Source organism: Podarcis filfolensis (assembly GCF_964270895.1).
Source record: "Podarcis filfolensis genome assembly, chromosome: 3".
Classification (NCBI taxonomy): Eukaryota; Metazoa; Chordata; class Lepidosauria; order Squamata; family Lacertidae; genus Podarcis; species Podarcis filfolensis.
In genome coordinates this window covers 11,489,577-11,512,195 of record NC_139606.1, presented here as the reverse complement: position 1 = coordinate 11,512,195, position 22,619 = coordinate 11,489,577, and the positions used below count along the sequence as shown (strand labels likewise).

Below are 22,619 nucleotides of genomic sequence, written 5' to 3'. Positions count from 1 at the left end.
AGTAACCAATTCTTGTTTTCTGCTAGCTAACATTTGAGTGTTGTAACCTTAGATCAGGTGACAAGGGTATTGAGCTGCAAATTTGCCATCTTGAAAGGGTGGTGGCTGTTAGTTTTTCTCTGAACACCAATGAACACAAAAGGCTGTCAAATGGTTCTCCGAGAGTTGCATAGCCTAAGGCCAATGGAGGCTGTGGGGGAGAGACACAGTTTGGATTTTTGGAATTAGCTTTTACTTCTAAGATGCTGAGCCTGTGCTGCACAGCACAAAACATAGTTTTGGGTATATTGTTTGATGTGTTTTGCACTGTTTTTGAAGAGTTCTGCAAGTAAAAGTTTAAAAAATATTTTTATGGGTCTGAACAATGTTTATTTTAAAAAGGAGTCAGTCCTTATGAATCCAATCACTTCATCTTAATGTTTTAATGTTGTATTTTAATCTTGCTTTTTAAGTTGTATTTTAACCAACTTGTTTTTATTATTGGTTGTTAGCCGCCCTGAGCCCAGTCTTGTCTGGGGAGGGCGGGGTATAAATAATAATAATAATAATAATAATAATAATAATAATAATAATAATTATTATTATTATTATTATTATGCAATATTGATACTTGCAGCAGTTTTTTCATCACCTGAAGAAGTACAGCCTAGGCATAGTTTAATCCACCTTAGTGAGGACTAGGGCCTTATACGTGCCTAACTCAAGAGATATTCCTTTGTAGTATCTGTATCAAACTTTATTTCGGTCACAGACCAGTATATGGATGCATTTGATTCCATTGACGTTTTCTCACTGCCCATCATAAACAACTAAAACTTGCACCCTCCATCTCTGTTTGATTTGATACTTGGTTAATTACGGGACGCGGGTGGCGCTGTGGGTAAAACCTAAGTGCCTAGGACTTGCCGATCGCATGGTCGGCGGTTCGAATCCCCGTGGCGGGGTGCGCTCCCGTCGTTCGGTCCCAGTGCCTGCCAACCTAGCAGTTCGAAAGCACCTTCGGGTGCAAGTAGATAAATAGGGACCGCTTACCAGCGGGAAGGTAAACAGCGTTCCGTGTGCTGCGCTGGCTCGCCAGATGCAGCTTGTCACGCTGGCCACGTGACCTGGAAATGTCTGCGGACAGCGCTGGCTCCCGGCCTATAGAGTGAGATGAGCGCACAACCCTAGAGTCTGGCAAGACTGGCCCGTACGGGCAGGGGTACCTTTACCTTTACCTAATTACCAATTTTTTCAAGAGCAGAGGGAAACATGAAGCCATCCTGACAGCTAGCAAGTCAAACATAAATTGACACTTGATTCTTAAAAACATATTACTTTGCTATTCAGCTGCAATATTACTAACATATGCTGGAAGAAGGACCACAAATTTGAAGAGTATGTTCACTGCTCTTATTTTCTATTTTGTGACAAATTTCAGACACATTTAAATAACAGCCAGCCATTTCCACATATAGTATTTATTTGCATTTACAATAAGAAACTTTTTCCAAGACTTGGGAGGGTATCCATAGACGATTACAATTAAGGAGGCATCAAATAATATGCAGGATTGCATAGGACAATAATTATAAATTGTATAGGACAATATTATCCCCCCCCCCCGTCCCATTAATTTAATATTCCCATCTGGTATCCAACAGTAGTTGCCATGAAAACTTTTCCACATGGAGGTTTAAAAAGCAACTCCCTCTCTGTTCACTGGGGTGAATTAAAGAGATGTAAATGCCTTATAAAATGCTAAGCAACATTACGGTCTTTGCAGAAGAATTGGATGTATCAGTCCACAAAGAGTTCCAGCTGTGGAGGCTATGCGGCAGGGGGGAAAAAACACCTTTTGGCCTCAGCATTGATTGTCTGCTTCTGAAGTCCTAGATCAAGCAAGCTGAAGATCTTGACCAGATGTGTTCTTCTGGCCAAACACTCTCCCACACAACAAGTTCTCCTATCAGCTTGACAAATCCAATAGAAACTAAATTTGTTCCCGATGGCCAGAAGGAAATAGTACATAGCAAAAGGAGAACATTAGAGTCTTTCAAGTCTTCTCAAGTAGCTGCTTTGCCCCTGAAAGCAAGCTGGCCTGTTCTCTCACCACGGGAAGTTTAGCAAAATCAAATTCTTGAAAAGGTCCTCTTGCCATCGTGCCACAAGGCTAGACCCCAAAATGCCGTCCCCATGCAATTCTCTGGCACAGAGCAAAACGTGACGGCAACCGAAGCGCAAACACATTAGGAGAATTTAAGCACCAAGAAGGAAATGTGCTGCCCCCACTTGCTCCCACCATCTAGCACTGGAAACTTATCTCTATTCTGAGGAAGCAAACACACAGGGTGATGCAGGCACACAAACATGGAGAAAGAGATTTCCAAAACAAAACCCTCTAGGGGGTGTCAGCCTCATATAAACTATTCAAAATTCACAAAATATGTTTAGACAATAAACTCTCTCTGTTTACCCCATCACAAAGAAACAGCTCAATTTTTAGCTCAATTCAGTGTAGAAACGAACAAATACCCTCTTTCAGTCATCCCAGTGTGTTATGAACAATATGGAAGACTCTGAATAAAATCCAACTATTCTGGATAACAGTCATACGAGAAATATGTAAAATAACCAAGCAAGTATTAGAAATCACCCCAGAAATGGCCCTACTAAACATCTTCCAAGACAACAATGCCCACTTACACCACAAAGAACTCATAACCCACCTACTCTCAGCAGCTAGAAGCATCATAACCAGACACTGGAGAGACCTGTCAGGAGTAAGCATGGACCAATGGTACCAAATAGTATGGGAAACAGCCTTACTAGAAAAATTAACCAATAAACTGAAACTGACATGGGCACCCCGGTATGGCTCCCCTTTATCACATACACAACACAACAAGACAATGACAAAAATCCACCAAATCAATATGGCTAACCTGATCCAAAACACCCACCCACCACACTCACACATGAAAACAAAGACCACCACAGCCAACCACAAAGGAACAGCCACACCCTAGGTCAACCCCAACCTCTCTCACCACCAAAGGAACATAAGTGAACAGCAGAGAACCTGAACAAGCAACGCTGACACCAAACCCTACATACATTAAGCAAAATAGAAACATCGCCTCCCGAATATTACAAAAGGGGAAAAGAAGAGCTATTTAGAAGTCTTCTAAAATCTTTATCCCAGGTCATACCTGCCCTGGATCAGAATTGACTTTATGCCTGTGTTGTTGTTTAAAACTTTTAGTGGAACCTTGGTTGTTGAACGCAGTCTGTTCCGGAAGACCATTTGACTTCCAAAACATTTGACAACTGCGGCCCAATTGCCGGCCAGCAAAATTCCATTGAAAAAATGGAGAAACACGCCTCGGAAGCCGTTTGACTTCTGAGGTGCATTCGAAAACAGAAGCATTCACTTCCTGGTTGTCGGTGTTCAAAAGCCGAAACATTTGACTTCTGAAGCGTTTGACAATCGAGGTTCCGCTGTATACATATTTGTAGTTGCTTTTAAGAATGGTTTTTGCAGGCAATTGTTTTAACTGCTTTATAAATGCTTTTATATTGTAAATCACTTCAAGACATCATATGGGAAGCAATTAGTTAATAATAATAATAATAATAATAATAATAATAATAGGAGCTCAAGAGTGAGACTGGAGCTAAGTTCCCCCCTCTGCATTATAATGTTCTTTTTCCTTCCCCAGGTATCCCAGATGAATTAAGCATTAAAATCTCCAAGTTTTTTATATGAAGGGTTGCACAAGGCTGCTTCTCTTCGGTTTTTGAGCTACCAAGAGGCATACCATCCCTTACTAATACGCCCCAGCAGCATAGACTATGCTCTGCCACTTCAAAGCCAGCTGTAGTAAATAAAGAAGGGAAATGGCTGACAGGGATAACCCACATTGAAATGCATTTGGGAAGTCCTCAATCTTTAATTCTGTATATATGCATCTGACTTCAAAGCAGAGCTGTAATCTGTCAGATACGCCTTCACCTCTGCAAAGAGGGGAGAGAAAATCCTACTGTCAGTCAACGTGATAATTAGATACCACAGTTGTGCATTCAGCATAGTGCTTGCAATCCTTGATCATATGCTGCAATTAGATGCGCAGGCCACATCACCCCATGTCTTTAATTATGAACTCTATCAGGGGGGAAATGAGAGGAAAAGACACTTCCCGCCCCCCCCCCGGAGGATAGAGGATGGGAGTTCTGACTGCTTCTGGGGGGAAGGGTTAAAACATTGAGTGAAAATAACAATAAGTCTTAAAACATATCAGGAAGGTGAGAAATGTCATACATAAAGTCGCAATAGCTCAAGTAATAAAAGTGGAAGAGCCATAGCAGGTCTGACTGTTAAACTGGAAATGAGGTCTTCTGCTTTTGTAGTGTTTCAGTTTAGTAGAAGGGGGGAGGATGAATCCATGTAGAAAATATTGGGAGCCATGCATCAGTGTTGTCCCCTCCAGCTCATATAAGTGTTGTGAAATTTCAGACATTTGGCATGGAAATCGGACACCAAGGGTATTGCTGCCTTCACTGGGCTCCATGGACCAGAGCATGCCAGGCACTCCTGCCTTCTACTGCCTCCCGCAGTTTGGTCAAACTCATGCTGGTAGCTTCAAGAACACTGTCCAACCATCTCATCCTCTGTCGTCCCCTTCTCCTTGTGCCCTTCATCTTTCCCAACATCAGGGTCTTTTCCAGGGAGTCTTGTCTTCTCATGAGGTGGCCAAAGTATTGGAGCCTCAGCTTCATGATCTGTCCTTCCGGTGAGCACTCAGGGCTGATTTCCTTCAGAATGGATCGGTTTGATCTTCTTGCAGTCCATGGGACTCTCAAGAGTCTCCTCCAGCACCATAATTCAAAAGCATTGATTCTTCGGTGATCAGTCTTCTTTATGGTATTATGGAGTAGGAAGTCCCTATTTTCATCAGAGACATGTTGGTGGGTGTGGAATTCAGATGATTGATATTAATGAACATGCGCACAGAATTCAGTTTGCTGGGAAATGCAATTCATGATTTTTTGAAAAAACTATTGATGGGATTAGGAGTTTTCCATTGGTGGAGGAGTTTTCCATTCTACCACTGGAAACACATTATCATCTCTCTGGATTCCTTGGTGAGGTTGCTTTTAGAAACAGGTTGTTACTCCTTCTATCTGGGATGGTCGTCCTCTTCCACCGAGCGCGCAGCTTCGGGAGGGACGCACATGGAGCGGTGAGGGAGGAAGGGGACACCCGCCTAGCCAGCCAGATCAGCCGAATCAACCCTGGCGATCAATGGGGTGACAGATGTCGCAGCCAGATCGCCCTCACATCCAGAATTTGTAGAGTTGGAAGGGACCCTAAGAGGCATCTAGTCCAACCCCCTGCAGTGCAAGAATCTCAACTAAAGCATCCATGACAGATAGCCATCCAAACTGTGCTTAAAACCCTCCAAGGAAGAAGAGTCCACCAGCTTCCAAGGGAGTCATTTCCATTGTTGAACTTGCCGTCAGATAGTTCTTCCTGGTGGTTAGTAGGAATATCCTTTCTTGCAACTTTCTCAATAAGCTATCCTATGCACAAGCAACCCAGCTAACGAATGAGGCACAAGATATGCCCCTTTAAGTAGCAAGGATAATAAACAAACTTCTTGAAATTCAGATTTTTAAGAACTGAGATCAGGGACTCTGTTAGTCATATTTTAGTTTAAGTAAAAGGAGGAAAACAGCCTCACTTTTACTATTGCTAACATATTTACTCACTGTGTTCTCCAACCACCACAACGTGCATTTACTTTTCCTTGGTATAGCATCATTGTTGCATAAGCAATATTTTCAAGACAGGTTCAGTTGAAACTGTGACTAACAGTTCCACTTCAAGTCATTAAGTTTTTTTGGGGGGGTAGAGAAATAATATGTCTCCCCTTCACTTGGACCATGGAGGAGTACCTCAAATCAGATTGTGACAAGACTGATGATCTGCGGCAATGGATGGTGCAAGTGAATAACCAGTTTTATAGCCTTGTAAATGTGCATCATATTTTACAGGGTAACAGGAAAATATAGGTCCCTGAAATATGTCTGGGGAAATCCAGATTTCCCATAAAAATAGCTTTAAAAAAGGCATTTTTTTGCAATTTTGCCCCCCCAAAAAGCTCAACCGGATTATCACTGTTTGAAATATGGCAAGCCTACTTGAGGTCCGTATAGTAAAAGCTATGGTTTTCCCAGGAGTGATGTATGGAAGTGAGAGCTGGACCATAAAGAAGGCTGATCGCCAAAGAATTGATGCTTTTGAATTATGGTGCTGAAGGAGACTCTTGAGAGTCCCATGGGCTGCAAGAAGATCAAACCTATCCATTCTTAAGGAAATCAGCCCTGAGTGCTCACTGGAAGGACAGATCCTGAAGCTGAGGCTCCAATACTTTGGCCATCTCACAAGAAGAGAAGACTCCCTGGAAAAGACCCTGATGTTGGGAAAGATGGAGGGCACAAGAAGAAGGGGACGACAGAGGACGAGATGGTTGGACAGTGTTCTCGAAGCTACCAGCATGAGTTTGACCAAATTGCGGGAGGCAGTGGAAGACAGGAGTGCCTGGCGTGCTCTGGTCCATGGGGTCATGAAGAGTCGGACACAACTAAACAACTAAACAACAACAACAAAACTTGAGGGAAAGTGATTGGGGCCTACATCCTAGTGGCAGGAGTCAGGGCCAAGAAAAAATAGGTGGAGCAACCTCTCCCCCCCTTCATATATTCAGCCTCTCACACCTTTACACACTCACATGCCCACCCCCTTCCCACTTTCAGTTGTCTACCATCTATTCATTTTCAATCATTTTCTCTCTCCTTCTTTGGGTTTGGGGAGGTTTTCCCTGAAGGAAGTGGAGGACCAGATGTGGTATAGATGCCATAGAGGTAGAAAGGAAACAGGAAGTGAAGGTAAATAAGCAAAGGATTTGTGTAAAGTGACACAAATGCGGGTGGTTGGGGGTCTGAGGGCGGGGGGCAGCGGTTGTCATTTGCTAGTAATCCAGGCCTTCATTTTGACATCTTGCCTGTCGTTTCTATTAAGAAGTCGAATTCCTTTCACCTTTTCTGCTAGCCAAGAAAACAGATTTAAACTGTTTTACACTAATTGGTATTGCTTTGATGAGGGCAAATGGAAGCCATGCCTCCTTTTCATTAACGACCTGTTAAAAACAATTAATTCAGGGTTATGTCTGACAGGTAGGCTTAAAAATACGCCCCCCCCTTAAAAAAAAAGATGGTAGATTAAGAACTGGCAGAAGCTCTTCCCAAACCCCAGTTCAAGATGAATTATCACAGGCAATACTAGTTTTCTTCTCCTGATGAATCCTTTGTTTGAAGGATAGATAGAGGGGCTCTTAGGAGGTTTGACTCGAACAATTATGTGCACAGGTGGTTTTCATAGCTTCTTTTAAGGTAAGGACCAGAAGCTTAGTTCTCACTCAGATGGTCAGTACTGTTTTTGAGAGATGAAGTCTCTCTGTCTCAGTAGAGCTGGTGTCCAAGCCAACATACGAACTAAAACACAGCTATCCCTTTCTATTCACACATCTCCCAATTTTGCAAAGCAGCTCTCCAATGGAAAAAATAAAAGGGTGCAAAAATGTTTATAGCGCAGGAAAGTATTCGTAAAAATGCATATATAAGAGAGGACATAACATACAAAGGTGCAGAGCCATGGTGAAGTTGGTAGACCATGCTGGTAGACCATTGGGAATGGTGGCAGTGGTTCCCCCAGTACAATCATGCAGGCCCAACCTCGCCAGTGCCAGGTAAGAAGCACTGATGCTGCTACTGAATAGAAAACTGATGGACTATGCTAGAAGGACCATTGTCTGAAGATAGGATCTCCCTGTGTTTGAATTTTGCAACATAAAACATGGATCTCCCCGTGTTTGAATTTTGTTGTTGTTGTTGTTTAGTCGTTTAGTCGTGTCCGACTCTTCGTGACCCCATGGACCAGAGCATGCCAGGCACTTCTGTCTTCCACTACCTCCCGCAGTTTAGTCAAACTCATGCTGGTAGCTTCGAGAACACTATCCAACCATCTCGTCCTCTGTCGTCCCCTTCTCCTTGTGCCCTCTATCTTTCCCAATATCAGGGTCTTTTCCAGGGAGTCTTCTTTTTCTCATGAGGTGGCCAAAGTATTGGAGCCTCAGCTTCAGGATCTGTTCTTCCAGTGAGCACTCAGGGCTGATTTCCTTCAGAATGGATAGGTTTGATCTTCTTGCAGTCCATGGGCCTCTCAAGAGTCTCCTCCAGCACCATAATTCAAAAGCATTGATTCTTCAGCGATCAGCCTTCTTTATGGTCCAGTGTTTGAATTATGCAAGATAAAACATGGAAACCCAAAACAGTAAAAAGCTGTATGGTTCAGGGCTCTCTCTGTTGCTCTTTGGGGTTTGTTTCAGCTGGGCAAACACCACGTTAACTCTGAGCAAAGCAGATCCACCTGTAAAGAGATACCTTCAGAGGATGTCCCTTCTTCTGCGCCCAGCAACAGAAGGGCAGAAACACAGTGTTTGCTATTGACTCTTGAAAATGCCTACCATCAGCCATGAAGGCTTGCCATATGCTGTCAGATCTAGCACTTGATAGTAGGCTTTGGGGCATAGACCTTTTTCCTGCTGGGACAATACCAGAGAACAGAAACTTCCATGTCCCTCTCTCTGACATCCTTATCTATATTTTATTGAGCTCCCACTCCAGATGAATCTGGTTATGAATATCGAAGAGCAAGGGAAGAGTCATACTGGGAAGTAAAAACGAATTGCACAAACACATAATTTAAAATGTTACTTAATGCAAAGTTAAAGGTAAAGGGACCTGTCGTGGCCGACTCTGGGGTTGCAGCGCTCATCTCGCTTTACTGGCCGAGGGAGCCGGCGTACAGCTGCTGGGTCATGAGGCCAGCATGACTAAGCCGCTTCTGGCGAACCAGAGCAGCGCACGGAAACACCGTTTACCTTCCCGCTGGAGCGGTACCTATTTATCTACTTGCACTTTGACGTGCTTTCGAACTGCTAGGTTGGCAGGAGCAGGGACCGAGCAACAGGAGCTCACGTCGTCGCAGGGATTTGAACCGCCGACCTTCTGATCGGCAAGTCCTAGGCTCTATGGTTTAACCCACAGCGCTACTCGCGTCCCTTGATGCAAAGTTACTTGATGCAACTTTCCGATAAGCAGAATTTAGCATCCCCTCCACCCCGATGTCATTTTCAGGGCAGAATTTGAATAAAACCTTGTTCTCTAACTGCAGCTGAACACAGCCTAGTTCTCTACTCTTGGAAAGCGTGATTCCTCAGTACCATTTTACTTTTGCTTCCAGGTCTTGTCTTGCAAATTAATTCATCGTAATGAAGTTCATCATGGTTTTGAAGCACTGGCGCAGTTCCTGTATGCATATGTTCTGCTCTGAGTTCCTGGTTCTCTGGCAACTCTGAATGGAAAGGTTTTTCAGAGAACTAATTTTAGCTCTGCTGCTGGTTTTTCCACAGGAGGGCATGGTTTGGTTTTGCAGCGCCTGGGAAACAGTAAAACCAGAAGTATCAGTTCTGTCCATATGGGGATCCACGAAAAATTGCATACCTCAGGCATCCTTAGCCTTTTGCATTAAGTGATCCTCGAGTACTTAAATGGGGTGGAGAGTAAGGTTTCTAAGTATGGGTGCACTTGTCCTTCAATCCTTTGGCAGAACCATTGTACCGAATTGTCAGTTTAAAGTTATTAAAATTTTAATACTGAAATAGGTCAGGCTGCAGATCACTTCCCTGACCCCTTTTTGATCACATACTTATGAAAATAGGGATAGTGGAAAAAAATTGATTCAATTTGCATTTAAAGGCACATCTGCCTTTTAAATTCATACTTTCTGAAACAATACACAAACTGAATCTGAGCCACCCTTCATAATTCGCACTTCTGAATTCTGCAATACTTTGCAAAGAAAGAGAGAAATTTTTATTAGGAGAATTTTCTGGTGAATTTTCATTCTGCGTTTCACAAGTGGATGTGGAAATGTGAATTTAGGATTGAGGAACTGAGAGAAATTGAAATTGACACATTTGCCCATGCTTGCTTTAAAATGATCTCAGTACAATACCCCAAATTGTGATATTTTCAATTATTTGAAAGGCCAGCTGGTTCAATGGCAGGTAGTTCTTTAATCCTAAATCCCAAGGAGTTTTCCTAAAGGGAAGATTGTGATTACAGTGTGGAACAGCACAAGTTCCTGATAGCCAATTCACAAAGGGCTTCTGTTTTATTGGGAAATGCTTGATTGATAGATGTATCTTCTTATATCAGTGGTTCCTAAACTCCCCACCCCTCACCTCCGCAAAGACCACTTAAGAATGGCTGAGGGTCTGGGCAGACAACTCAGTGATTTTGCTGCGTGTTGTAGCGTGTTTAATGCCCTATGCTAGATGTGTTATGATTTTTAATTGCATTTTAATTGCTCCTTTTATTTCTTGCACACTGTATTTTATCGCATTTCAATTTGAATTCCATAGGATCCAAGCTACTAGGCTAAACTACAATATAGGAACTAAATTAAGGAATAAAAATACAATTAAAAATCAATATGAGCATTTAATAAGATGGATGTGCCATCTCAACTACAAATCCACAGACATGCTGCAGACCACCTGACTGCAGGTCTGGATCCCCTGACTTATATATTTTGGCTTTAAGTCCCTTAACTGGGAAATCTCCCAGCCAGCTGATTGAAATAATTATAATAAAATCACATAGAGGCTATGTTTCCGAGGCAAGATCTTTGGCAGTTTCTTTGCAAATAACATTATTCCAAAATTTCTCAGAGCATCTCATCTCTGCGCTTGAGAGGGGAAACCAAAGCCAGGAATGTAAGGGATTGGTGACTTGGGGTTAAGTACCAACCACATTTCCCCTGTGTTACTGTGAATCTGGCAGAAAGAATCCTCTTTAAGCAGTTGGTGGCTTAATTGCTTTGTGGAGTCTATTGGTGACTTGCAGTGAGGAGCAGGGGCAGAAATTCCTGAGAGAGAGAGAGAGAGAGGGAGCGCAGGGGATCTTGGGAAATAATCAGGGCTTCTAATCAAAACAGAATGCAAGAACTGGGATAGCAAAGCTTTGCAAGGTATTATTAAAGATTATGGAATAATGCCAGTTTAAATCTATTTGCCCTATAACTTGTGTGTGTAGGGGAATAAGTTTTTTAGTTTAAATCTGTAGTTTTAGCTATTTTGTTGTTTTTAAAATGAAGTTTTATCATAGTTTTAGTTTCCTGTGGGAGCAGCGTAACAACATCCCTTTTCAAATTGGCTCCCTGGCGGTTTGTCATTTACAAACGGCATGTGCTAACTCTTTAGATGCTCCAATTCATTAGAGACGTGATTGGCTGGCAGCAAGCAAACAATATATCAAACAGACACATCCCATACGCTCCAACATTTCTCTGATGTAAATAAGGATGTCCTATTTAATAATAATAATAATAATAATAATAATAATAATAGTTATTTTTTATACCTCACCCATCCAACTGGGTTGTCCCAGACTCTCTGGGTGGCTTCCAACATATATAAAAGCATAATAGGTAAAGGTACCCCTGACCGTTAGGTCCAGTCGCGGATGACTCTGGGGTTGTGCGCTCATCTCGCTCTATAGGCCAAGGAAGCTGGCGTTTGTCCACAGACAGATTCTGGGTCATGTGGCCAGCATGACTAAGCCGCTTCTGGCGAACCAGAGCAGCGCACGGAAATGCCATTTACCTTCCCGCAGGAGTGGTACCTATTTATGTAATTGCACTTTGACGTGCTTTCGAACTGCTAGGTCGGCAGGAGCTGGGACTGAACAACGGGAGCTCAGGGTCACATATTTGAATCATGTCATCCTCACGGCAGAAGATAGTTGTTCCATGTCCCAAAAGTCATGGGTGGACAGTTGGACCAGCTTGAGGGGAAGTGAGAAGATGGGTATGGAAACAAGCTGAGAAATCCTTGTCAGCATCAGGGTTCAAATAGCTCCATACATAATGAAGTGTTTGTGCAATATACAGGAGCCAATGGCCTTTCCTCCTTCAGTGGGACAGCAATCATGGGAGGTCATGCTGCCCAGTTTTTCCCAGAATCAAATGGGCAGCATGAGAGTACAACGGCCAGTTTCTGTCCTTCAGGTGAGCAGCTTCAGCAGGAGGTCACAACAGCCAGTCTCTCTCACCAAAAGCAGGCAGCAATGCAGGTCTGTGTGATCTCTTTGTCATTGGCAGGACCTTGTGGGGTAGTCCTCGTAATCTTGGAACCCAGGATCTTCCAGCAAGCTGAATGTACGATAATTCAGGACAGACACAAGAAAGTGTTTGTGCTGCATTGAACTCTGGAATTTGCTAGCACAAGATGTAATGATGGGTTTAAAAAGATAAAGGGACCCCTGACCATTAGGTCCAGTCGTGGCCGACTCTGGGGTTGCGGCGTTCATCTCGCTTTATTGGCCGAGGGAGCCAGCGTACGGCTTCCGGATAATGTGGCCAGCATGACTAAGCTGCTTCTGGCAAACCAGAGCAGCGCACAGAAATACTGTTTACCTTCCCTCTGGAGCGGTACCTATTTATCTACTTGCACTTTGACATGCTTTTGAACTGCTAGGTTGGCAGGAGCAGGGACCGAGCAACGGGAGCTCACCCCGTTGTGGGGATTCAAACCGCCAACCTTCTGATCGGCAAGTCCTAGGCTCTGTGGTTTAACCCACAGCGCCACCCGTGTCCCTTAATGATGGGTTTAGATAGCTTTAAATGAGGATTAAACAGATTTGTGGAGGATGAGTCTGTCCATTCTGAAGTTCTCCGTCAACTGTCGGAGGCAGTATGTCTTTGAATACCAGTTCTTGGGGAACACAAGATTAAAGAGTTTCGTTGCACTCATGTCCAACTTGCAGGCTTCCGGGACTAGATGGGTCTTTGGCCTGGTTTAGCAGGGCTCTTTTCATGTTCTTACTGAGGTAGGGAGCAGGAATGAGTGAGCACAGTGTCCCCTGGTACCTTTCTCATTGAAATAGACAGTGGCGCGTGAGCAGAGAGAGAAGCAGCAGGCAAAGGAGGGGATGCAAACTGTGAGAATACTAGAGCTATTGCAAGACACCCGTTTGCAGCCAGTGCCTCAAAGGAGGCTGGGCACCAAAAGGAAAGTCGTGATCATGGAAGAAGGCCTAGAATGTTAGCTGCTACGGTTTCCTGTGACATTGCAATTTAAGGAACTGTGGTTTATTTTAAACTATGCTTTGACAACAAGCCAGGATCTGAAATCACAGTTTGAGCATAATGTGTCCTTATTAGCCAATGTTTAAACAAATCACACAAATTTTGACACACTGGGGAATTGTCTTTAGCTGAAAATGGAAAGCTTCTCCTTGCAGATGTTATATAGGAGACGAGTAGGGAAAACTGATAAGCTTAAGGTTTACTGTAGCTCATCATTGTAGCAGCAAACCATGGTTTTCCAACCATTCTATCTGAAGCGAGCCATTCTGTCAATACGTGTTGTTATGTTTAATTACTCTATTTCCTACACTTACCAGAATATCTCTCTTGGTGTGTCGGCTTTGTGGTTGCTGTGGTCTGTATGGCAGTGTAAGCATTAGCCATTTGAAAAGTCAAAAACATTGCTTTGCTTAGGCTGCTAAGATACCTGCATTCAAATGGTCCTGGTTTCCAACTCTATTTATATTGACTAAAGCCACAAAGTAGTATGTTCGTCATCATTAGTAATTTAAATATAAAGTCATTGGAGGCTTGGAAATGCATGCTATTAATAAATCCAGTGCCTGAATTTCATTTATTGACGTGTCGATGTTTGCCCAAGTGGATAGATAGCTACATATGAACTGTGAACTATTCATTTCCTCTAGACCAAGCATACTGGCTTTGAAACAAGATTTTTTTTCTGGAAAGGAAAAAAAGAAGAAGAGCTGTTCACCTTTTTACATAAAGGATTTCTTTCAATTTACCACCTTGCTTGGTTACCTTTAAGTTCCCTTTTTCCACCTTGATCTGTTTGCACACCAGTGGAAAGTCTATATAGAGATGGGGGGGACTGCTGTACATCAGTCTTACAGAAATCCTTTGGAGTGCTTTCGAAGTCAAGGTCAAAGTATGGAAAACTCTCTGCAAAGGGAACAGGAGAAAGGAATCAAGAGGGCACAAATGTACAGTGGTACCTCAGGTTAAGTACTTAATTCGTTCTGGAGGTCTGTTCTTAACCTGAAACTGTTCTTAACCTGAAGCACCACTTTAGCTAATGGGGCCTCCCGCTGCTGCCGCGCCGCCGGAGCCCAATTTCTGTTCTCATCCTGAAGCAAAGTTCTTAACCTGAAACACTATTTCTGGGTTAGCATAGTCTGTAACCTGAAGCGTATGTAACCTGAAGCGTATGTAACCCGAGGTACCACTGTATATGGTTTTCAGGAGATAAACTGTTCCTGTAATGGGCTCTCAAAACCCCAAATGGGGTGAGAATTTCTCTACCTGCTCTGAGAGATGCAAGAATCTCTGGTTTGCAAATGGCCTCATCCTGCCCTGCCCCTGCTCTTGTGAGGAAGAATGTGAACTGTGCATAAGCACAGTTCCAGGTTCCTGCCTTTTTCTAAATCTGTACCTCTCTTTTCCGTGCGTTCTCCCCCATCCCAGTCAGGGCAGACCCTAAGTAGAAAAGAATTTGTGTTTCTCCTGACTTGATCATTACTTCCTTCCTTGGGAGAAGAGATGGAGGGCAGGGCAAGTCCAGTATTGTGCACCCCTGAATGCGTTGCTCCACACTTTGTATGGCGCTTGTTTGGGCACCGCAGTGCCAGATTAGCGTTTCTTCCTGCAGTAGAGATGCAAAGCCCATCCCACAGAGATGTATCCTTAAATTTAGAAAACAAGATGCTATTGTTAAATCGAACTACATTAACAGCTCACCAGAGTGGGTGTGGGTGTGTGTGTGTGTGACCTGCGTACCTGTCCATTATCTGGGTGCTAGCTGTAGATTGGGCATCTTCAAGGCCTCAATTAGAAAAACAGCCCTCCTTTGGTTCTTTACCCCTAAACTGGACTTAGACCAGGCAGCGCTTCAAAGAGAGGACTACAAAGTTGGCCCACCCTAATTACAACAGTGCTTTCTACCCCCTGATCTCCTCTATGCTTATATCAACAACATAACACTGTGGAGTAAGGCATACCCTCCAACATTTCTCTGATGAAAAAAGGGATGTCCTATTCCATAATAAAAAACTTATTCTTTGTGCCCCACCCATTTGACTGGGTTGCTCTAGCCACCCTGGGTGGCTTCTCATATATGTTGTTGTTGTTGTTGTTGTTTAGTCGTTTAGTCGTGTCTGACTCTTCGTGACCCCATGGACCAGATCACGCCAGGCACTCCTGTCTTCCGCTGCCTCCCACAGTTTGGTCAAACTCATGCTGGTAGCTTCGAGAACACTGTCCAACCATCTCGTCCTCTGTTGTCCCCTTCTCCTTGTGCCCTCCATCTTTCCCAACATCAGGGTCTTTTCCAGGGAGTCTTCTCATCTCATGAGGTGGCCAAAGTATTGGAGCCTCAGCTTCAGGATCTGTCCTTCCAGTGAGCACTCAGGGCTGATTTCCTTAAAAATGGATAGGATTGATCTTCTTGCAGTCCATGGGGCTCTCAAGAGTCTCCTGCAGCACCAATATATAGAAAACAATAATAAAACATTAAACATTAAAAACTTCCCTATACAGGGCTGCTTACAGGTTGCATAGTTACTCATCTCCTTGGCTCGGGGGTCACATAACTCCATCCTCTCCAATATTTCTCTGATGAAAATATGGATGTCCTAAGGAAAATTAGAACATTCCAGGATCAGATCAGATACTTAGATGGCTTCTGTAAATCCGAGACTGTCCCTGGAAAATAGGGACACTGGAGGGTCTGGTGAAGTGGAAAAGGAGTGGGTTTTATTCAGGGCTTTTCCCCCAGCCAGAACTCACTCGTGGTGCCACTGCCATTCTAAGAGAACAAGAGAGGTGTTTGTGGTGAGTTCCAGCACCCCTTTTTCTAGATAACGCTGGCTTTACTCACTTCCCATGCATGTTTCTTGTTACGTAAAGGGTAAATCTCTCTCTCTCTCTCTCTCTCTCTCTCTCTCTCTCTCTCTCACACACACACACACACACACACACACACTTTTTATGTGAACAGGGCAGACATGTGAGCTTTACGCATGTGTCTGTCTGCTCCATTAGGTCCAACTTAGCCCTTAGAAATAAATCTGTATTTCCTGACAAGGCTCACAATCCCTACTCAGTGCTGCGTTGCGGAAGTTCTTGGAGTGACAGAAAATGTTTAAGTGGGGGGCTGGGGGAGGAAGGGTTGCCTCGTGTGCCCTTGGGTTCACCAGCCGCTGCCTGCTGCCAATGGGTATTTAATTCATAACTATTTTCATGCACTGCCTTTGGCCTCAAAGCTATTTGTCTCCTCCACCTGCACTGGGTTCTGCTCTGTGCCTCAGACCGTTTCTGGAGCAGCCGGCCAGATAACAGCAGGAGTGACACAGAAGCAGCTGTGTTTGTTTGATCTTCCCAGTGCCAGGTCTTTGGTCTGGAAGAGCCTTCGCAAGCCACTAACAGAGGCAGGACTAAGGCAACATACAGAAGAGCTCCAAAGTTGCAAATAACAAGTATAAATAAAGGCAAGCCAGGAATGAAAAAAGCACAAGGCAACTCTGGTAACGAAAATGTAAACACAAACAGACCCTGCGTTGCTATGCAGCCTTCTGAGTTTCCAAAATGTTTTAGGTGCACTGACTTGAGTGTTGTTTTCCTAGTCCGTGACAGGAGAATGTATTAGTCTTTTTTCTCTGTGCCCCCACCCCTCCGTCCTGTGAGAGCGTCTGCTGTTTTTGCTTGCAGGATTGTGGGGAAGGAGCAAGCACACGGAAGGGACAACTGGAAACCGATATAAACGGAGAGTTCTGAAATTGCTGGGAGTTCCAGACACACGTCCATAGAAATGTCTTTCTGCATTGCGTTTAGTAGCACTTTAGCATTCTTCCATATCAAACTCACCGATGTCTTGTTCACACTAGTATTAGACACCTGGATAACCAAAGCACTGGGAGAGCTTTACTCCCAGCATGTGTGAATCTGCTGCATGATGCAGGATTATGTTTCTTAATAATAGCATAAAATTCGTAGGCACCCGTGGTGGCAAGGGATTTTACGTTGAACAAGGAGGTGCAGATTCTACAAGCGCTTTTATCTACTCTGAAATCAGCACTTCGCGCGAGTAGCGTAAGGGAAATTGAAAATGGGTCATGAAAGTCTGGCCCAAAGGCTGGCGAAGAAGAAGCGGTTTGGTTTGGTTTCCCTTTAAGTAATACGAAAAGCATGGTGGGTAAAAACGAATGGTTTAATAAATGAATACCTGATTTGTTATAATTTTTAATTTCTTACAATCAAAAAAACAACCGTTGTGGTAAGCCTCTTTTAACAAAAGGGAAAAACACATAGCTCAGTTTGTTTGTTTGTTTGTTTGTTTGTTTGTTTGTTTTGTTTGTTTGTTAAATTTGTTTGTAATGACTTCTGAATTGAATTTCCAAAGGCAGAGGAAACGGCAGTATACGAGCTCAGAATCAGACATCGTGACAAACCATTGTTTGTTCTCCTGGGCCTGAATCTTTGCAGTCTTATGATTCTTTTTTTTGGGGGGGGGGGAGTTTCAATGTATGGTGTACATATATCAGAGTCCTGGCCACCTTTGAACTCCTGGCTTGCTATAGCCCTTGTAAACTGGAGCATTTAAATAACTGGAAATTCCAATGTTTGCTCAGGTCTCCTCTTTGGCTGTTTAGTTCTACAGATATTTGAGGATTGTGTCTTTAGAGTTTTATTTTTGGGTTCTGCTTGAGCAGAGTGTTGCTCAGTCCGTATTTGGATGACTCCCCTTCCCCCCGCCGCTGCCCCATGTATGTTTATCAGTATTCACCAAGTATAAATAAATATTCATAAACAGTGTACATGGAATGGCTTATACTGCGGAAGTAAAATCACCAGGGTGAGCTCCGAGCTTATTCTAAAAACCGTACTGTGATTAAAAATAAAAAAACAGGCTAAAAATCTGCTGAAAGGACACTTCCAGACACTTGCTTTGACTACCAAATGGCAGCCCAAGTAAGAACCCAACATCTGATCATTTTGTCAAATCCCCATCATTTTGAATTAGCATTGAACTTCAGTCTCTTTTGGGACGCGGGTGGTGCTGTGGGTTAAACCACAGAGCCTAGGACTTGCCGATCAGAAGGTCGGCGGTTCGAATCCCCATGACAGGGTGAGCTCCCATTGCTCGGTCCCTGCTCCTACCAACCTAGCAGTTTGAAAGCACGTCAAAGTGCAAGTAGATAAATAGGTACTGCTCCAGTGGGAAGGTAAACGGCGTTTCCGTGCGCTGCTCTGGTTTGCCGGAAGCGGCTTAGTCATGCTGGCCACATGACGCGGAAGCTGTATGCCGGCTCCCTCGGCCAATAAAGCGAGATGAGTGCCGCAACCCCAGAGTCGGTCACCACCGGACCTAATGGTCAGGGGTCCCTTTACCTCAGTCTCTTTTAGCAATAGAGGTGTTTATGTTGGCATCTGTCTCTCCCAAGAAACAGTGAAGTGCGCCTCCAGGAGTGAAGTCAAACTGCTGCTTTAGCTGCACCAAACCCTGGGATGCAGGCCTGGCCAGTGTGTATGGAGGTCCTGGGCTGCTCAGATGACACGACCTCGCTGGTGTGGACCAAAGAAAAGCAAAGCAGTGTGTTTGGCACCAGCTTGGCTTCAGGAGTTGCCGGAAGGAAGCGTACAAGGCACCAACCAGCTGTCTTAGGGACTCCACTCCAGATTTGTGCAGGGCTTAATCCATAGCCTTTTCTTCTCCCAAAGATACCCCACGAGGCAGTGGAAGTTCAGGACCAGAGTGTTCCTTCTCCCAGATGGGCTAGCTTTCTCAGGTTGGTGTGTCCCCGCTCCCCCTGATGGGAGCAGTGTTTGCAGTAGAAAAACTTTGGGGAGATTTTCTTGGCCTGTCCCTAACTGCACTCTTGACTTGTGGTGGGTAACCGGGATCAGCATAATCAGTGCTCAGAAACCCTAACTGTTAATGGGCTCTTTAAGAAGCAAATAAATACATGAAAACATGAACAAAAATCAGAGCCAATAACCTCCAGGATTCCCAGTGATCACAGCACACTTTCTGTGCTTTCCCTTTATTTTTTCTCCTTTTTTATTTTTTGGGAAAGCAGGGTTTTTGCATGGGCTGATCAAAATCTCTCTTCAAGGTAAACGGCAAAGGCCGGCACGTGAGCCTAGTATGAACTTCCAGAAGCAGCTGCAGTGGCTATCAAAACCTTGACTGTAGTCAACCAGTGAGCTCCTCCATCGGAACAAGAGCACTTCTGTTCGATGGGTGTGTTGACCTTTCGCTGCTCTTTCCATGGCAGGCAGGTGTGGGCCCAATACCTGTTTGTTAAAGAGTCATAAGTAAAAGGCTCAGGAAAGCAAAAATCTGAGTCACTATCTGCTCGACTCCCAACTAAAATAATTTAATTTTCCAACCAGTTCAGTTTCCCTTCGTTTAATTCTGAAGAAGAAACAACAAAGAACCCTACCCTGAACCCCTGACCTTTTGGATGTGAATCCCACCCCCTCCTCCCGCGATGATTCATCTGTTTACCTTAAGACAATTAAATGTGACTCAGATTAAGTAACCTTTAAAAGCAGAGGAACATGTGCTAAAAACAAACCTCATCCCACCCAGTCCCATGCCAAGGGCTGAGGCAACAGTATCAGCCTGCATCCGTCCAGGACAGTATTATTTGGCAAGGAGGGGCCAGAAGGTGGAGCTGTTTCAGAAGAATCCACTTGTCTGCTATTATGCCCGCGTTCCTGAGTGCTGCAGCGCAGTTCCGTTAGGAAATCTGAAATCTGCGGGAGTTGCTGCTTGTTCACTTAGTAGTGGAGCTGAATGCTTAAACCTAAGGGAGCTAAATTTCGAAGTATCTTAGTTGACAGCGAAGCAACTACTGGCATGAGGATTGTTGCAACGTTGGAGGCAGGCCCAGCAGCAGCAATCTGTTCCATGAATAAACTGGGCCCGTCCTCAGGATTTTAGGTTCTTTGTCGTTGTTTTTGTTTCAGTGTTGCTGCTCACAAAATGCTGCAATGTGGGATTTAAAGAATGCTAAGGTGCTGTGCTTTTCATTTAGTTAGAAGAGGCTGAACACATGCTCAAAGAGCTTTCGGGTGATTGTAGCTCCTTTTGCACGGCACCGTTGCAATCGTGAAATGTTATACCCGTTGTAATCTTCTGCAAGCTTATGCAATCCGTTGGATTTAGTCCCTGTTTTCAAAATGTGAAATGTGTTTCCAGATACACAACACAATGTTATTATATCCAATAATATAATACAAATAAACAACACAACAATATAGTGCACTGCTCTTGACTCGTTGAAAGAAGAGAGCTATGGGAGTTCACACACAAACAACATTTCCGTTTCCATTGACGTTGATGCAAAAAATGAAATGACTGGGTAATGGGTTTGGCCAGAATTTTTTTCTGAATAGTTGGAGGTTTTACTGCGTCTCTCTGTCATGCTACAAATGCAGAAATGGGTCTGATATGTCCACAACTTTGTCTGTCTTGCTTTTGCCCTTGTGTCAATTTTTCCACTAGGACAATGGACCAGTAGTCTCATATTGTAAAATGTGCCGAATATTTCCAGTGATGGGGGGGTTTCTAACTCAGATGCTGCTAGTAGATAAAAGATGAAATGTCATAAACCTCTCTCAGGAAAAAGTGAAAGAAGAGCTAAGCCCGGATCTAGGTGCGCAGTTTCAGTAACAATTGTTGCGCTTTGTTGAAAGCCAGAAAACTTGCACCACTGAACACAGTCACCACATTTGGAACATTGTGCTAGCCTGATTGTACCCCCATAACATGCTAAGAGTGCTGTTTCTATGATCTACCTTCACAGGGGTTATATACCAGTGATATGCCTGTCTAAGCACAATTTCCTTTGGTCTTGTTGAGATGGGTCTCGTTGGCAGTTTTTTTTTTGTTTTGTTTTTTAAAAAATTATTCAAAATTATAACAAGACATATTATCAATAAAAGGTTTGTGAATGTTTATTCAAAACCTGCCAAGGAGTCCAGTTCGCTTTGCTGCGTCTTCAGATACTTTGTAAAGGGTTCCCATTCATCTTTAAAGTCACAGTTATCCTTGTCCCGTAGCTTATATGTCAGTTTTGCCAGTTCTGCTTCGTTGGCAGTTTTGATGGAATGGTGTTCAAGCTATTTTCCTCAACCTTATAACCTACCATATTTTTCGTCCCATAGGATGCTCCATCCCATAGGATGCACCTAATTTTTTGGGGGGGGGGAATAAAGGCAAAAATTGTTTCCTTTATTTCCCCCCCAAAACCAGGTTGGGGAACAGCGGGATGGCGGCGCTGCGCCTCCCCGCTGTCCCTGGGCTTGTGGGGCTGGCCAATGTCTGCCCGGCGCGCAGGGCGCTCTGGTTCAGGGCATCTCGCGCGCCGGGCGGCAGGCTGCTATCCGCAGCATGGGGTGCGCACCGACCCCTTTCGCTCTCCAAGCTTCAGCGAAAGCCTGTATTCGCCCCATAGGACACACACAGATTTCCCCTTCATTTTTGGAGGGGGAAAAGTGCGTCCTATAGGGTGAAAAATACGGTAAATTCCATCCCCATATTTTACACAGTTCCCCCATTGTCCGATTGGACTTAGACATGTTAATTCTTCAAATATTGTTTCATAAAATAATCTGTCACCTAAATTGGCTAAGACGTCTCCTTGGGACATATCCTGATGCAGTTGCTGGAGGTGCAAGTAAAACTCAGGCATCTTCAGAGCAAGACTTGTGGAGGTTCCTGCTTAGATTACAGCAAATATGGGGTACCTCCTTGATTTCAGTACAGAAGTTAATTTCGGAATTTTACTGCATGCTTGACACCAGTGTGAAAATTTGGTCCCATTAGTCAGCTCTGGTGGTTGTTCAGACCAACATAGCTGGCAAGAAAGGATAGCTATGACTAATTAGAAGTCAAAGTTGGAGGGCTGAGAAAACGGAGGATGTCTGATTGCTCTAACCAAATAAACCAATCCATCTGAAAATCAACGCTGGGTTATATTTGTTGGAGACAGAGTTCTGGCATAAAACAAGCCCTGGGCACTAGAATTCTTATTAGCCAGTGGAGTAAAAGAAGCAACCAGGAGAATATTTGTCAATATCAGTGCTAGTTTCATATTTGAGAAATACGTTAGGTACACAACACAGGGACATTATTTTAAAGGGCCAGATCCTGGAAAGAAAAAAAAAACCTCCCACCTTCCCCTCCCTTTTCTTTTCTTTCCTTTCCTTTCCTTCCTTCCTTCCTTCCTTCCTTCCTTCCTTCCTTTCTTCTTCTTCTTCTTCTTCTTCTTCTTCTTCTTCTTCTTCTTCTTCTTCTTCTTCTTCTTCTTCTTCTTTTTTTGAGGAATGGGTGAAACTTGCAAGATTTATTCAGTTTTTTATGTTTTTTGTATGCTCCCACAGAATTTAATCATTTCCA

General features: G+C 43.8%; 1 protein-coding gene and 1 long non-coding RNA gene across 4 annotated transcripts in view; one reads left to right on the top strand and one right to left on the bottom strand.

Moving 5' to 3' along the window:
- LOC310759499 (uncharacterized protein) overlaps nucleotides 1-22,619 on the top strand; it is a 402,944-nt gene that overhangs the window by 68,357 nt on the left and 311,968 nt on the right. The window contains exon 4 of one of the 2 annotated variants that reach the window (XR_014546339.1): nucleotides 4,496-4,544. The exons of the other annotated variant lie outside the window; for it this stretch is intronic. The gene's annotated coding sequence lies outside the window, so the exon portion shown is untranslated. Of the gene's footprint in view, nucleotides 1-4,495; nucleotides 4,545-22,619 lie in introns of those variants that run through there. 2 annotated transcript variants of the gene reach the window in all.
- LOC310759521 overlaps nucleotides 1-22,619 on the bottom strand; it is an 856,102-nt gene that overhangs the window by 720,621 nt on the left and 112,862 nt on the right. The gene's annotated exons all lie outside the window — the stretch shown is intronic.